This window comes from Heloderma suspectum, chromosome 5 (genome assembly GCF_057233095.1).
Source record: "Heloderma suspectum isolate Gila_16-S chromosome 5, 16-S_ref, whole genome shotgun sequence".
Lineage (NCBI taxonomy): Eukaryota > Metazoa > Chordata > Lepidosauria > Squamata > Helodermatidae > Heloderma > Heloderma suspectum.
The window spans coordinates 200,669,068-200,687,564 of record NC_139462.1 but is presented as its reverse complement, the minus strand read 5'-3'; positions in this window follow the sequence as shown (position 1 = coordinate 200,687,564).

Here is an 18,497-nt window from a genome sequence, read left to right as displayed (position 1 = left end):
AAATCTTCATAGTTCATCTGCAAACAACTTAATCCATATTAGCAACCATTCCAAACCTCTCATTGCTGATGCTAGTCCATGAACGGCTTCTCCTGAGTAATAAGAGTTGCATACATTCTTTTAGAAAGCACGTTTGTGTTGATCATGCATGTGTATGTGTGCACGCACGCACGCACGCACACTTATAAGAATGAATAGCACAAATATTGCACTTTCAAAAGTAACTGCATTTGCTTGTAATAAATAAAACTATAGGTGAAGATTTGTACAGGTGTTCTGCTAGGCTCATGCATATGGCTTCAAGGAAGGACCATCCATTTAACTCATGGACAAAGCAATTCAGAGCTTTAAATCATCCAGCTGATAATGTCCTTTATTTATTTATTTATTTATTTCATTTCTATACCGCTCAATAGCCGAAGCTCTCTGGGCGGTTCACAAAAACTTTACCACATAGCTGCCTGACTGCCAGTATTGTTTTACATTTAACATGGGTGTGTGCAGGTAGAAATGTAAAAGGGACCGATGTAAGCAAGGTAGTACTGATGGGGCAAAAAGATTTAGTTTGGACCCTGATCGGGTGATTTAAAAATAGACCAATCTGGCTTGGACTGATTCAGGGGCTGCCCACTTCAATTTGGGACCAAATCTGAGTCTCAATTCAGAAATCGAAATCTTCATGCCTCGCACTGGAAATCAACAAATGGCTATAATTTTGTTCTGTTTGTCAGAATGGGATGGGTTTGGCCAGCATAGTAGCTCTTTATGATTATGAGTGCATATTTCAGGCAAATGGGTGCAGGGATCGTTGTACTACATGCCTTTACATTTTAGGGTTTGTTTGTTTTTTTAAAGGAAATTGCTGATAAGATTTTTTTTGGTTTTTTTTGGCAGAACTGTATGAATTTCACAGATATAGTTGCCCCTTTTGAGGGGATATCAAGCCTGCAAAGTTTCAGAAGAATAGATTCAGGGAGCTTTGTGCCAGAGCAGCCTTTACAGTTTGAGGGTTTCCAAAACGGAATGTGCTTATCCCACAGTGTTTTTTGTGGGCAATTGTTATGAAAATGACATACAGCATAGAAAGCGGCCCTAGTTTTGGGTTTGTTTTTTTTAAACCTTGCAAAATTTCAGAAGGATAGGTGCAACATTTGTTGTGGAAGACTAGTGTTCAAATTTGACTGGTTTTGGGGGGTTAATAATTCATGTCACCTGATCCTCTTAAAAAAAATTTTTTGGCCATTTGTATGAAAATGGTATATGTCATAAAGAAACTGGCAAAATTTCAGGATAGGCGTTTTTCTTTTCTGCTCTATTGGCACCAAAGTCACAAAAAGTGCAATAAGACAGGGCTGGATGATGGATGTGGAGCATTAGCATACAGTGGCAGAAGGACTTGAACATCCTGCATTTTCCAAGCAAGCACCCAATGCTACACCCTCCAGGTCCCAGTGACTCCACCAAACCTCTTTTCATGTTCCTGCTCCTGGGAGAGAGAACTAGCAAAGAGCACCGAACACTTCAACATCCCTCTCCCAAAGTGCAGGGATTGCAGAGCCCTGGTAAAACCATTCACTGTGATAAGAACCTAGAATTGCTAAGCAAAACTTATTTGTATATCTCCCAAATCTGTCCAAACCAGCCCAGTTTGTTTCTGGATTTGATAAAATCTGATGCTCATCCCTACTGGAAAGAATGGGATCCACCGTACACAAGTATATGAATAATGGGTAAAAAGATGGATAGGGAGAACCATTTTATCCATAGCCTCAATGTAGAAAAACTTGCCTTACCTGTCCACCCATTAGGACTATGTAATGTAGCCACAATATGTGCTTTGCTCCTTGAATTATGGGCCTCTTGGGTGTTTCAGTTTTGAAAACCGTATATTACTATTTGCACAGTTCATTTTGTTCTCTGTGGATTTAATAGCTTGGTGGAGTTTTAACAACTGCTCTTTGTAAATGCAATGAATGAATGTGAAACAAGGCCCTCCAGAAAAAAGACTGAGGTTTTTAATCCCTTTCCATTGCGTATCTGATAGTTTGCATTTGTGTCTTACAGAGCAACCATTCCTGGGTTGGGAGAATCATAGAATAGTAGGGTTGGAAGGGGCCTACAAGACCAATCAATGGCAGAGGAACCACCAAATCCAAAGCCCTGCTAGGTTTGCATCAACAGACTGAAATGTGGTGGGATAGCTGGAGGGAAATCAAGTATGCCAGCCCCAGGACTGGCATATGCCTTTCTTTCCCCATTTTGGCTGTGTGCCAGGGGAATAGGAGGGCTTTGGCTGCACCGGATCCAAAGCCTCCTTAGACGTGCCCCTGGAATGCCCAACATTTGCCCTTTCCACCATCAAACCACCGATGGTGGATGTGCAACAATAGCAGACCTTTTCGGAGTGCTGGCTCCGGATTTTTGGGGCACCAGACACCCTCTACGTGCCCCCACTGCCTCAGTGTGTCTACTGTCTCACCATTGTTGTCGCCAGCCGCTATTGCTCCTCCTCTTTCTCATCATTGCTACCACTTGCAGAGCCGGTAAGCGGTGGCATCTACTGCTCCTCGCCACCCCCACCCCCACCGCCAGGGGCAGGTGAACAAGCAGGTTGCAATGGTGAAGAGGAGGAAGAACTCCAGCAGGTTCTTATCAGTGGGCCCCTGCTGGAGTGTGAGCCCTCCGCAGGTCCCCAACCGTGTCCACCTTTGAAGCTAGCCCTGCTTTTCTGCAGCCGCTTGGAGGAGGCTTCTTAGGGTAGATCACCCTCTCTACCTGCACAGAGGGAAATCGGTAAAATCCTATGGCCTTTGAGACACTGCCCCAGGGACTTGAAGACTGCACCCTTATTGTATTGGCTTCTTGAAATCCCTGAGTAAATTGTGTACTAAAAGAAATAGTGACAAGAGATGTTAGTGCTTCCTTGTCCCAGAGGGGTCCTTAAGGGGTACGGCAGGCTTAGGGTTGAATGCTAAGACATCAAACCTTGCACCCTTCCCTTCTATACATCCAGTAACACTGGGTGTACACATGCAGGAGATCGAGGTGGTAGAATGGGCTGTGCCATTTTAGATAATGGGGGATCCATATTTGAATGCTCCCCACATTAAAAAAAACCTGTCTTCTCTGTAAATACCCCCCTAGTATATCAGCAAGAGAAGCTCTAACCTATCCTTCTGCCTGTGGTACTGATTTTCTATTCACAGGGAGTTTTTAATGTATGGGAGCAGTCAGAAAAGTAACCCCTCCACCTGTAGTCTGCAGTGGTAGAGTCCACTACATGGTTTGACCTGTAATAGAATTGAAGCAAGGATGGTCCTGCCTTGTGGTGCTAGACTGGACTTCAGAGAAGGGACCAAAATGCTATTGTGATGATGCTATGACTAAGAGAGAGCAATCCTATGTCCCCTACACAGCGTCTGGGGGGACATAGGATTGTTCGGTTTCTGGGATCTGAGGCCAGAACCAGGGCTCCGACCTCGGAGCCCAGAAACCGCTCTCCCCTCCCCCTCCCCCAACCCTTCATAGCTGGCACAGTTTTCTCCAGCGGTTCTCAGAAATGGTGCACGGAGATGGAGGAAAGGGGGTGGTCCTGGCGGCAGGGAGGGGAGGAGACCGTGGAAGCTGCTTTACGCAGCTTCCTTTTGGGTCTCCAGGTTCCTTCTGTCCCCCTTCCCAAAGCGATGGCTAGACGGGCAAAATCGCCTGTCTAGCTAAAGTGCACAGTGGCCAGAGCACAGGGGAGAGGATCCCCTCTGAGCTCCAGCTGTCCTGCACAGGATAGTTGGCAGCCTCCAATTTCGGGTAGGATTGTGCCCTAAAGCAACTAGTCAGGAATTTGAGAAATAATTATATATGAAGCAGCTGTCCCTGTTCTGGATATATCTAGGGCTAGTGCAGGCTGCCTTCAAATAATCAGAATAAAATATACCATGTTCTAATTTGTCATTTGTAGCTAATTTGACATTCCTGATGTCAATAACTGGCATATGAAGTTTCAAGAGTTCTTATCTATTCAAAAATATGGTTATTTTCTATTTGATTTTTTGTATGTAATTTATTTGAATGTTATATTAGGCATAAGGTATTTAAGTTTGAAGATACTAAGTTGTTCTATATCAGTTTTGTCAATTTTGTTTATTTTCACTTGGGATAAATAAACAATTTTGTTTTATATCCTAATTGATCAGTTGGCAATACGTGCTATCATATATGAATTCACACAACAGCTCGGTAAGATAGGTAGGGTAAGTGAGAGACCCAAGTGAGCTTCATTGCTGAATAGGGACTTGAACCCAAATGTTTCTGCTGCAAATCCATCACTCTATATAATTCGACATGGTATTGTAGTCTAATGCGGGATCTCCAAAATAAATCCTGAAATAGATTTGCATGTTATACTTTATAGTGTTGGGCACTGTGCAACATGCATCAATGTCATATTTAAGTGTTTTTTGCATGTTCCTTTCCTATTTTAGGAGGGACAGAATGTTGGATTATTAAAATACCCATCTGCGTCAGTGTCTATCCAAAGCATAAAAAACAACTACACAAAACTGACACAAGGGGGCAGGTGTATACTGTCTATTTAATAAGCTCTCTCTCCTCTCAGTCTCTCGTCTTGTCGCATCTCATGAAGTAGAATGATGAAACTTTACAGGAATCATTGATTCAGGACAGCAGGAGAGTCTGAATAGATGACAACCTTATCAGGTGCATAATTGAGTTAACTATTTTTAGCTAGCATATTATTTCATGCATAATGTGATTAATCATATTTAATATTAACTCAAAATGCTATTGGTGATTTTTTTTTTTTTTAAGTGATGCTGAAAAGGTTGTGGCAGTTCTGGGTTTCACTGGAACAGTAGGGAAAAGCTGAAGCTAAATGGTTTTAAGAAGATTTATTGGTAAATCAGTTGTTGACACACAGACCAATTTAATTTAGAACTCTAATATAATTCGGTCTCTCTGCTAAAAGATGCTACAAAATATATCATCTTGCTCAACATTTAAAGAGCAAATTGAACCATAATGCAGCTGCTCTCTCCAAGTCTGAGTAACCGAAATACTGGCTTCAAACTGTGTTTCTAATTAGATGTTCTGTTACTGATTTGGATGTTGAATTGCTGGAATTTTTGGTTTTCTATTCCTTAAAAACAACAACACCCATTCATTTTCCAGAAGCCAAACTGGTGAGACTAAAAAAAAATAAGTAACCTGCCAAAGAACCTAAGTACAAGACAGAGGTGGGGGCTGAGCCCCAAATTCCAAACCACTCACTTGACCACCACATTTGCTGCCTACAACAAACAACCACTCTTTTGAGCCCAAATAAAGATGGTGCTGGAGGGCAGTGCTTCGCTTTGCAGTATGAAACCTCCCAGCTAAATACAATAGCAATAATTAAACAAAAATCTTAAGAAATGAAATAAAAGCCAGGAGGGGCAGATTCCCTAGCTACACCACTTTTAGCCTTCTGGGTATTACAGCTAGCTGCACCACCACCGTCAGCCTCTTGTGAGTGTTTGTTGCTAGAATGTCATCCTTCAGACTCACTGCAGGTGTGGGTGTGTGTGTGTCAAAAAGTTGGATGCTGTATATAAAACTAGTGAGAAAGGCAGCCCAGAAGAATCCCTTGTGCTTGATGCAATGGTTTGTTTACATGACGAATGTAAGTCCCCATGAGTAATAATATGTCCCAGAGGTGTCAGTGGGTCTTGTACGTATGGCTACGTTTGGATCCAAACCTTTGTCTCTTTTAAAATAAAATTACATCAGCCAGTGGCAAATCAGTGTAAGTGGCAGCTTGAGGGTTTGGGTTTTTTTTTAAGTAGGCAACCCTGGTGTGGTTCTTACTGTACTGACTTTTAAAAACTGTCTAAGGGCGAAACCCTATGCCAGTAGTCAGCAGCTAGATGGCCATAGGATGGGTCAGTTCCCTGAGAACCGACCTCCACCCCCTCCCACACTGCCTCATAGGCAGCGTGGAATGGCCCTGCGCTGTGTGCTCGGAAGGGGAGTGTGGAACAGCAAAAACGGGGCATTCTTTGGGGCATGCCGGGGCAGGGAGGGCGGAAGTGCCGTTCTGATGCTTCCTATGCGTTGTCCAGTGTCGGCCCCCCGCTTGGCCTTCCCATGGCTAGACAGCTGAAATTGGCTGTCTAGCCACGAATGCATGGAGCGAATGATCCCCTCCATGCTGCTTCTGCCCTGCATTGGATAGGCAGTTGCCTCACGGCCATCCAATGCAGAGCAGGATGAGTGGCGGAGGCCTTCTTCAGCTCTGTGCTCCCTCTACTCCTTCAGCTCTGTTCTCCCTCTGCATTTTAGTGAGATGGGTGTTTTCGCCCATCTAGCTGAGGTGTCAGGGAGGGGGAGGGAAGGTAGCTGGGGAAGGCTGGGGAGAGTGCGTATCCCTGCTTTCCCAGTCTCCTCCCCTTCCTGCCCATGGGAACGCCCCCTTTCTGTCATCTCCATGGTCACCTTTGTGACCGTGGAGAGGCAGCCGGCACGGTTCTCTCTGCACCAGCTGCAAGGGGGAGGGGAGCTCAGACTCCTAGGAATCCAAAGTATTCTATGCCCCCCCCCCAAGACTCTGTCAAGGGGGCATTGGATTGCTCTCTTAATTTTTTTTAAACTTTAATTGGCATTTAAAATCATTTTAGTATAGATATAATTCACAAAGCAAACACACACTCAATAGCAATAAGCATAAATATTTTTTAAACCTGCCAGACTGAAATAATATTTGATCATGTTTGTTTTAAACTGTAATGTTCTTAGACACTGTCTAGAGGGCCATAGGAATTTTGGGTTTCTAGGAACCGAGGTTGGAGCCCTGGCTCTGAGCTCAGTTCCTGGAAGCCGCACTCCCCTACCCTACCTCCTCGTGGCTGGTGCGGTTCTTCCCTGTCTCCATGCTCAGAAACAGAGTGCGGAGAGGGTGACAAGGGGGCAGTCCAGGGGTGGGGCGGGGAGGAGACCATGGAAGTCTTTTTGTGAGGCTTCCGAAGTGCTGCGCAGCCTTCCCTCTCCCGCTCCGACATCCCTGGCTAGATGCACGGAATCGCGTGTCTAGCCAAAAATGCAGGAAAGCTGGAGCACAGAGGAGAGGATCCCCTGCGTGCTCCAGCCACAGTGCACAAGCGAAGCTAGTTCTTAAGCACCACATAGTGGGAGGCAGAGTTTGAACAGTTGTTTGGCCATGTCCAAAGCTTGCATGGGCTCCTGGGGGGCATTTTGTTCCTCATAATGGCTGCAAGTGTGGGAGAGTCGGTGGCCACACTTGCCACCTGTGGCAAGTGTGGGAGAGTCGGTGGCCCAGATTGCGTCTGGAGAAATAAGGCATGCTGGCTTCTTTCCCCTGCTGGTCACACGCAGGGGTGGGGGTAGCATAATTATCTTTGGCAGTGTGGATTGTTGTGTTGTGCGAACACGGCCAGGGTGGCTTGTTGCTGTGGGTAACAAGCCCCCTAGAACCCTACAACAGCTCATGGGTTCTGGGTGGCTGGTTACCCATGGCAACAAGCTACCCTGGCCAGGTTCGCACAACACAACAATCCACACTGCTGAGGATAATTATGCTAATCCCCTCCAGCATGCGACCGGCACATACAGAGTGGTTAACAAGCCACCATGGCTCATTAACCACCCTGTGAGAGAGGCACTGAGGGGTCCAAGCAAGCGATGGTCAATTATCTAAGACACTCTTTGAGCTAACCCCAAGGGTTGCTTACTTACAGGTGGTTAATTCTTTTAGGGGGATAGGGACAGAGGGTGCAAGAGTTCAACTTAGGGGACCAAATCTGGAGAGCTGTGGGTGGGTTCTACACTCAGCAATCCCATCTCATTTGCTCTATCCCGGAATGCAAACCCCAGGCCTTCTGGGCCAAATCTGGTCCCAGTTCAGCTCTCAGATGGCCCCACCTCCTTCCCCTGGCCCCACCCCTTTCCCCCAACTGCCAATCACTTGCTGGTTTCCTGGCTTTGGCACATTTTCTCCCATTCTAAAAGGTTGAAATGCCTGTCCTAAAGCTTAGTTCTTCTTTGTGCTTTCGGTGACTCATACATATGGGTTATGTGGGAACCAAGCAGAGGAGGTGAGCAGGGTTCCTGCCTAAAACTATGGAATGTTCCGTAGTGACTGTCCTGTGCAGGGGTGTAACCCCTATGTGTGAGTTCACAGATCACCACCCGAAGAACCACAGTTACAGGTAAGTAACCTGTCCTTACTGTCGGCAAGAGTTGAAGCTAAAATATTCTGGTAGGTTTGGTATTTTTGCACCAGCCCGTCTGCAACAAAAAATAGCAATGGAGGCACCAGGCAACCCACTTTGGGAAGGGTATTCCACAATCAGGGTGCCACCACTGAGGAGGCCCTCTTGTAGCTGCCCACCTCACTTCCTTCAGTGGGGGGCACCCAGAGAAGGCCCTCTGAAGATGACCTAAGGTTCCAAGCAGGTATATATGGGAGGAGACATTCCTTTAGATACACTGGTCTAGTTTTCCTGCAGGTCAGAGCCATTTGTGCTTTTGGTTCTTGCCTTTTTATGCTGGTTGGGTTCTGAAAGGCATGTGTTTAGTGTCATCTGTTGACTCCATTCCTTCTTCCTTGTCGGAATGAGAGGGTGTTGGTGCACCTGCTAATCACGTTACATTTGGGGTTGTTGGGATGCTATGGGCTTTTGAAAGAAATTGGTAGTACATAGGTAGCTGCATGGTGGTGGAAGTAACATCACAGCATGGGAGGTGAATAGGTAACTGCTTGCACTTACGATTGCTCAACATCCCTCTCATGTTCTAGTCCCCTCTTTTGAAGACATGGGAGATAAGATGCTTGTCAGATCTGTTTGCACACTACTTTTCTTCTCTCCCTTTGCAGCTAACATACTGGATCTTATTTGTAACTATCATGCCTCTCTTGGTTTCCCTGCAGCATATCAAATTGGGAATGGGTGTGATGAAGGAAAAAGTCACAGATGAAGGGACAGAACATCTGAAAGTTATGTGCTGCAGACTGTCAATTGGCACAGGAGCCCCCACTATTATGCAGCCTCCTGCCTTAAACTTGCCCTATTGCTAGACTCCAGTAAAAGAAAGAAACCATTCCAAAATACAGCACAGTAACACAGTGAAACAGTGCACTTTCTTTTCCTGTCTACCATTTCTTGTGTACCATTTCTTTCCTTCAAAAATCTTTAATCAGCAGTAACCTTAAAAGAGTTCAGTCTTTTGACTATCGCGCTGAATATATTCTTCAGTATGAGCAAGCTGTTTTGCATTCAAACCTACGTGGAACAGAACCCTTTTCTTAATTCATTACGGTACTGGCATACCAAGACTACTCACGTAAGAATGATTCCATTTGCTGATGCAAGGCAAACACTAAATGTTTGCATCCAGTCAACCAGTAGAACTTTAATTGGGGTGGGGAGGGTTGGAGACAGGACAAGGAGTAGCCAGGCTTTTAAGGTCATTCTAAAAATTGCAGAGTTGGAAAGACTGGACAGATAATGCTACATTTTGGGAAGCCAAAATTTACAACACCCCCCAGCCCCCGGCCTCAACTGAAATGTCACAAAGTAGAGAGCAAGCTTTTGAATTCTTCAAAACTCTTCCTCAGGTTAGATCAGGGGTGGGCAACATGTGGCCTGCAGGCTGCATGCAGCCCCCTGTACTCTGGTGCAGCCCGCCCACTCCATTACCCAAATTCAGCAGTGTAGTGGCGGTGGCAAAAATACCAGTGATTTGCCACCAGTTTTCAGTGGAGGCTCAAAAAGGGCAAATTTAGCTTGAAAGACACACACACACACACTGGAACACACATGCACAGAGGCAGAAGTGATCCTGACACAGAGTAATCTTTCCTCATTGCTAGCAGCAGTGGGGATAGAGTGATGTGTTTGAGGATCTCTGGGGACATGCTGCACTCATGTCCTGCCTGTGGGTTTCCCATAGGCAACTGGTTGGCCACTGTGTGAACAGAATGCTGGACTAGATGAACCCTTGGTCTGATCCAGCAGGGCTGTTCTTATGGGAACTGAATGGCAAGTATAGGCCAGAGGAGAATTCAGTGGCAGGGTCTGGGGGCTGAGCTGCAGTAAATGCCTTGGGGAGACTCATGTTATGTACCCCTCTTGTAGTCTCTTCTCATCCCAGCTCAGCTGTTGAATTCCTTTACATCTGCGAACATTTTTGGACATTGTGTTTGACGTGAATAGAACATACTACTCTAAATGAGATCTTATGAGTATTGTGTAATATTCCCTTCCAAGTGTTGGCAGCAGCTATCCTGTTAAAGGCTGCAATGTTATTGCTTCTGCTACCTTACTTATTTAATTCATTAAAAACATTTCTACCCCACCTTATCTCCTGGGAGTTCTAGGCTGCTTACAACAAAGTCAGTCATTTTACAATTAAAAACATCCTTCCAATTTACGACATAACATAAAACATGGACACAGCAGTAGAAAACCACAATGCAACACCCATCAGAATATTTTAAATAGTAAAAACAATCTAACAGAAACTGATTTAAACAGCAAATTAAAATTACATACTGAATGCCTTCCTAAAAGGCAAGGCCTTCACAAGCTTCCAGAAAGTCATTAATGAGGAGGTGAGATTGTTGGGCTTTCCTTGGAAGGGAGTTCCAGAGCCTAGGTGCAGCCACCGAAAAGGTCCTCTCCTTAGGTCCAACCAGACATATCTCAGAAGTTGTTGGACATACAAGAGGGCCTCCAAAATGATCTCAACAGGCAGGCAGGCTTGTAGAGGAGAAACCACTCCAACCTTAGAAACCTTACATTGTTGAGCCCTGATTAGATTATTATCTGCTCTGGCCCCAAATCCTTGCCAATGCTACTGCCTATTCTGTTGTTCCTTAGCTTCTAATTTTATGAACTTATTCTCTGTGCTTTGCAAGCCTGAAAACTGGAAATGTCTATTACTGTTTCCTCTTCTTCACTTCATAATCTAGCAATCTTTATTAACACCTGACCTCTTATGCCTTGTGTTGCTATGATCAATTAGAAAAAAATGGTGTTGAGGGAAATGAGGGAAAGCAGCTTCACATTTTACATACCTAGAGAATTTATTTGAGGCTTTTCTGTTGTGCTCCCACAAAATAAATGCAGTGTGGTCATGAATGATTAATTTTTCTCATTCAGTGAAGCAGTGACCACCGACATCTAGGAAGTGCATGCATTTAAATATATTAGAGGAAATGCAAAATTAGCATTGCATGTGCCAAGTTCCACCCCCCCCCCCGTTGAAAGGGACTGAATCAAGAGGAAAGAGATACTGCAATGTATTAAGGCCAACAAGATTCCTGAACAGGTTTTACCTCTGAAATGTAAATGATTGCATATTTTTAGAACTGGCTCACACCCTAATTAGGGATGGGCAAAATCTGTTCTGTAAAATATATGTGCTAAATATTATATTTGGTTCCTTTTATATTTTTAAGTAATGCTTACTACATTATATATCATGGCTGGAGAATCTGACCCTCCAGATGTTGTTGGACTCCAGCTCCCATAATCCCTGACCATGGTGGCTGAGGTTGATAGGAGCTGAAGTCCAACAAAATCTGGAGGTAACAGATTCTCCACCCCTGCTATATATTTTAGGGCTGCACATGGAATAGTAGGCAGTGGCATCTACTGCTCCTCCTTCTTACCACCACTGTTGTCTGGGCAGGTGAAGAAGAGAAGCAAGTCTAGGGGGCTCTTCTCAGTGGTCCCCTGCTGAAGTGTGGGCCCTTGGCAGGTGCCCAACCATGCCTATTCTTGACACCAGCCCTGGGGTCCCCACCCTTGCTATATATTATAGGACTGCGCATGGAACTTCATGTAAGGCTCAAGTCTGGCAAATGAGTTGAAGGTGCTTCCAACTTAAAATAGTTGCTGCAATGTATATGTATATATGGCCACCATTTTTATGTTAAGTAAGAACATAAGAAGAGCCATGCTGGATCAGACCAAGGGTCCTTCTAGACCACCATTCTGTTCACACAGTGGCCAACCAGGTGTCCATGGTAACCCACAAGAAAGACATGAGTGCAACAGCACCCTCCCACCCATGTTCCCCAGCAACTAAAGTATATAGGCCTACTGATACTGGAGGTAGCATCAGGACTAGTAGCCATTGATAGCCTTATCTTTGCACACCTGCACTAAAACTAAATGGTGGATATGGGAGAAGTGTCACGTGGCTGTTAGCAGGCAGCAGCAACAGAAGTTGGGGTGAGAAGGTCGAACATAGGGATGGTGCAGGCACCTGATTCTGTCCAGGAATCTGGCGGAACGCCCCTGTCTGCACGCCGAGCCCTGCTTGCTGGTCCCCGGACCATGCTTGAGCCCCTCCTGAACTCAGCGAACGGCCCACACTCACCCAATTTTTTAAAAAACAAAATGGCGATCGCAAAAATGCGCATATTTGCATATGCGCAGAAATGTGCATTTTCACAAATGCACATATTCACACATATGCAAATTTTTGCGATCACCATTTTATTTTTCAAAAAATGGTGACTGTGGAGCTCGATGAGGCCACTGGGGTGAGTGCAGGCCACTCACTGAGTGTGAGAGCAGCTTGAGTGCAACCCAGAGAACCCAGATGGGGGGTGGGTTTGCACATCCCTAGTCAAGCATGCTGGCGATGATGCTTCTGAATCCAAACAGGCTCAGGTTTCTAAGGATGATATTTATCCTCACTTGTCACTACATGTCAGAAAGCAAACAAACAGTGTATTACTTATAAATTGGGCCTCTCTTGAGCACAGCCCTGAGTTCTATGGTTTCAGGGCCCTGTGTTCTGTGGAATACGTAACACAAAGAAAAATGCTGGACAAAAATTGCAGAGGGTGAGATGGAACACAATGTCCCGTAATTCGACCCCTACTCCAGATTTGAATCTGGGAGAAATAACACTTCTGATTCCAGCCTCTGAAACAACTGTCATGTCATAAACCATGAACAGCAGGTACAAGTTGTGCTGCTCTCGCTGAGGAAGAGGAAACTTGGTTTTACTCACGGGAGCTGTGTTGATGTTAACAGGATGCATCGTGACCACAAGAGTTTGTTATCGTCTCATATTCTATATTCTTCTTGCAGTCCCCTGGAATGCTCTTCAAAATGCAGGCTGATGGCCTCTCAAATCACTTGTGCAGGACAGCAGCCCCAGAGTTCACACATGCTCTTCAAACTCGCGCTCAAAAGCTGTTTGGCTTTGCTTCGTTGCCCGGTCAAGTAGAATTTAACTTCTTGTCCATCATCCCTGCACCACACCCATTCCTGTTTCAGCTCTCACTACTTTTGGCATTCACTTTCCCCTACACTTAATTATAGGCTGTTTATGCCTCACCTTTTCCACTGGCATATGAGCTGATCTCACAGTTTGCTAACACATCTGCAAGAGAGTCATAAAGTGAGGGTGAAGGCAGGGGAAGTTTATTCCCCGCTCCCCCAGCACGTTTGAGGTCGCATATGATTAAATGGCATATGTTGCTTCCTTTTTGATTACACATGATATGAAATAAAACTCTTCTGTCTGTCTGTCTGTCTGTCTCTTTCTTCCTCTGCAATAATCTTTCCCTTGGACAGATGCTAACCAAGACTCTGCCAGATGACTTCTGGAGCCTGTCCTGCTTTGCCAGCAATTTCCAACTCTCACCACATAACGTTGCCCAGGAAATGGTTTCATCTCTGGGATAACTGCTCTCCTTGGTTATGTATTTGCATCCTTTACATGTTTTAATCACCATGTCACAGCTTTGTGGTCCTGTTTCCGAATGCTGCAAACTATAGCATACAGAGAGAACCTCCTGCCCTGCCGCATTTGGAAAGAGAAGGAAGATCCACAGAAAGTGGCCATCTTTATCATGGCCACATTAGTGGTAACTTCAATCCTATCATCCATTGTTGTTTGAATTCAGAGTTTCTGTTTGGGTCACCCCACTCCTGGTGCCACTGTACAATGCATGCACTGCTTGGTAATAAGTGATGCTAAATGCAGGAAGATTCCACAAGTTAAAGTTTGTGAACATATTTTAATTAATATTTACATCTGTATATAATCTTCATTAGCATAGCACATTGAGAGAAATGAACATATACAGCAGGAATGGGCAATGGAACACCTAATTTCAAAGGCCCTCTGTATGTGATCGGATCAGACCTTGGCAAGAGCAATCTGTCTCTTTCATGGCAGCCCAGTGAGCATGAAGGAAGAGAGAGAGAGCCAGAGAGAGAGAGAAAAGGGGGTGGCAGAAAGAGAAAAGGGGTGACCTACCTGCTTTTGGCTCTGGCCCTGCTGACCACTGGCTTCAGTCCCGCTCACCACCAACATGCGGCCCCCAACAAATTTCCTGAGAGGAAATGCAGCCCTCAACAGAAAAGAAGTTGGCCACGCCGTGTGTGTGTGTGTGTGTGTGTGTGTGGCCACTAATCAACTTTTCTAGCTCATTCCCACAGTATGTGTGTGACAGAGTACATATGTGCACATATGTTAAGCTACAGTTCAAACTGGAAGTGTATGGGGAATGGCATTTTGACTTTTCACTCTAGGTGCTTAAACATCTACTGCATAGGGATGTCAGAGAATTCCGCCATGGATCTCGGTGAGTATCCCTGAAATCCGTGGCAGAACGAAGCCTCCCCGCCCCCCACCCCACGAAAGGTGTGCATAATGGGACACCTACCTGCTGCCGTTCGGCTGACTTGCAAATGGTGGCTGCGGCTGCAGCCGTGGCCGCCATTCGCTTCATCACTATAGCCGTGATAGGCTACGTAAATACGTAGCCTATCATGGCTAACGCAGGGACGCCATTTGCGTCTCTGCAGAAGACGTGATAGGCTGCGTAAGTATTTACGTAGCCTATCACGGCAAAAAAAAAAGGGAATGCAAATGGCGGCGGCTACAGCTGCCGCCATTTGCGTTCCCTTTTTTTTGGCCATGATAGCCTACGTAAATATTTACATCCCTGCAGGCTGCCCAGCGGCCGGATGTCCGGCTGCGGGCGGCCCCAGCTGGCGGCTCCGTGGAATGTCCGTGGAGCAGAGCTGGCCGGAGGGAATTTCAGGGGGAGGGGCGGAGCGCCTCCCCCCCACCGCAAATGTCACCCTTCGAAAAGGTAAGTGACTTTCGTACATCCCTACTACTGCAGGCCCTGAAGGTTGCCACCAAATGCACCTCTGAGATCGACGGGACACAGAAGAGAATCTCACCTGCATTTCTTAATGCCCAGGTAGGCTTGCATGGGAGCAGACAGTCCTGGGGGTGGCAGGGTGGGGAACTAGCATGCGGAAATCACTCATATGTTGAATATTGTATCCATTTTTGCCCTCAGCCTCACTAGCTTCCCTTCTGTAAAATGGATGTTGTAGCAGCAAGTGTGGGGGTCAAAGGAGCGGTTTAGCTTTTGGGGTTCAGAACACATTTCTGTCATGTACCTGGTTGGGCAAGCCCCTTGCCTCCATTTTGTCCAGCAGCCTGTTTTCAGCCAGATGCCTCTGAGAAGCTTACAAATAAGGCATGAGTCTCCCTTTGTTGCTTGGCTCCAGCATCTGCTACACAGAGGAATATTGTTTAACATGTTTACATTTAGATATCTCAGCTTATAGGAAGGTTCCATGGTTGGAGGTGGACCAAAGCAGCTAGAGCAGGGGTAGGCAATGTGGTGCCCACAGCACCTTTCTTGGTGTTCACAGTGGTGCCCTACCCCTCATACTTTTTCCTTAATTGACACATTTCCTTATCAGCACATGGGATTGCAAAGTGAGGGCCCCCAGCTGCTGCCGTCTTCATTTTTCACGAATGCCCCTGGGTCACAAGTGGAGCTCAGAGACACTCTTAGGAAATGAAGATGGTAGGTGGCAGAGAAACAAGAAAAAGGGGCTTTGAACTGTGGGGTCAAAGGAGTTGTTTAGTGTGTTGGGGTTCAGACTCCACTTCTGCCTTGTACTCAGTCTTTTGGGCAGGTTACTTGTCCTTTGTGACTAGCCATGCTTCTCATGGCAGCTATTTTGTAGTGGTGCCCATGATAGTTTCTCAAATTGCCAAATGTGCCCACAGGCCCCAAAAGGTTGCCCACCCCTGAGCCAGGAGAAGTGGGTGGGTGGAGCTAAGGGACAATGAAGTGGGAGTGGCTTAGCCAGGCTGGGCAAACTGGTTGAAAACTCCCCTCTTTGGAAGTACCAGTCACCCTTGAGCACTAGTCCCTGGATGCTGAGGTCCTTGGTTCAAATGCTGGCACCCCTGACAGGGCAGACCACACACATTACTACGTAAATATTTACGTAGGCTAAAACGGGGAATCAAAACGGGATGCAAATAGCGCCTGCTACGCTATTTGCATTCCCCTTGATTTTCGCCGTCATAGTCTACGTAAATAGTTATGTAGATTAAGAGGGCAAAAATAAGGAACGCAAATGGCGGCGGCTGTAGCTGCCGCCATTTGCGTACGCGTTTGTTTGTTTTTAACCCAGCCAGCCATGATAGGCTACGTAAAGATTTACATAGCCTATCACATCATGTGTGTGTTTTTTTTAAACCTAGTCATGATAGGCTACGTAAATCTTTATGTAGCCTATCACGTCTTTCTTTTTCTTTCTTTCTTTCTTTGTTTTTTTTACCAGAGTGGAAATGGCGGTGGCGGCAGCTGGTTGGAAGACCGGCCGCCGCCGCTGCCGAAGCCGCCGCCCGGAAGATCCGCCCCAGGTGAGTCTCGTCCCGGGGTGGATCCGTGGGGGGGATCCGTGGGGGGCGGGGGGTGGCAGGCCGTTCTGCCACGGAGTTCAGGGGGCCAAATGCACTGGCATTCGGCCTCACCGTGATCCGTGGCGGAATTCTCTGCCATCCCTACCTGGAGCCTGTTAGCCTGGAAGTAAAGCTCTGAAGTTTCAACAGCTAATTGTTTGTCTTACTAGTGCTACACTTTGTAACTTTAGACTCCTGCCTGGAGAGCACTACTGATAGGAAAGCACTGCTGTCTGTCTTTCACTAAGCAGTATTTAAAATATTCTTCCTTGCACTAACTCAGAAGCAATATCCAGTTACCATATTGCAGAGACAGGAATGACCCTATGTCAGGCAGAAATGTCATTAGCCCACAGGATATTAAAATCTTAATATTAAAGTTGTCAATATTTTGATAACAAATATGACTCGGAGAATGATTGCTCTTTGGAAAGTACCTTTAAATATCATTTTAATATAGTAATATTTCATCTACCCTGGTTGTTTCTATTGATTAGCACAGTAGGGAGAGAGAATGAGAGTGTAAGCATCAACATAGGTGGAAAAATGTTTGTGAGGAAGATAATGAAAAAGTAGGTAAATCACTTGACAAATGCAGATGGACTGGCCAAATAGCCCTCCTCCTTCAAGTTACTGTATATTTCCAAGGATCAAGAAGATTTAAGAATGGCTGAGTCTCATCACTTTCTAAGGCAGGTTACAGACTGTTTTATGACTAAAGCAGAATTCATAGAATTCCACTGATGGGCTTTTAAGTAAGTCTGTATGGGTGACCTTGGGCCAGTTGCTTTGTCTCAGTCTAACCTACCTCACAGGGTTGTTATGAAGATAAAATTAGGAGCAAGGGGACAGTGAAGGCTGGTGGCTCCGATGTCAGTGGGGCAGTAAATCTGCTCTGGATTTCAGTCAGAACCAGTCAGAATTCTAAAGGAGCTATCCAAGGTGCTTCTTTAGAGTTCTGACTGGTTCTGACTGAAACCCGGAGCAGATTCATCACCCCACTGACATCGGAGCCACCAGCCTCCACTGCGAGGAGAGGACCGTTTATTTCTCCCTGAGCAACTTGGAGAAAGGGCAGGATAAACATGTAGTATGTATAAACAAAGAGGTTTCCTCCCAAATTCCAGCACACTTCATTTAGCTCTTTGTCACAATCTGTGACAGTGTTAGGCACTCTTGGCAACATAAGTGCATCACATAATTCTTTGCTGGTAAAGACAGTTTGCATTCTGCAAGGACTCCTAGCTGGTACTGCCTCAATTTTCCTGAATCTGAGGACTGTTAATAAGTGTGATGGTGGGGAAGTCATGCAGTCATGTGGCTTAACTTACTTTCAGATCTACATTCTTGGCCACCACTGCAAATCCTTCCCTACCCCAAGCCAAGGCAAGTCCTGCTGGCCAACATCCCATCCCATCTCTGCCTTGGCTTGCTATCTGCTGGACTTATGCTGCAGTTATGACTCACTTATGGGGCCCACTGTGGTCAGGGCTGGCCTAGGATAAATAGCGCCCTGGGTGAGGAGGACATCTGGTGCCTCCCCTGGCCCCGTAGTCAGTTTTGCAAGGCCACCCAGAGGATTCATGGGGCCTGGTGCAGGTGTGACTCCATCGAGAACAATTCTGCTCAAAAACTGGATCTCTCAGCCACTGTGCTACAGTTTGCACAAGCTAAAGTTCGAAAAGCCGCATTCTGAGCAGTAGCAGTGCACAAGGCAACACAGGTTTTACTTATAA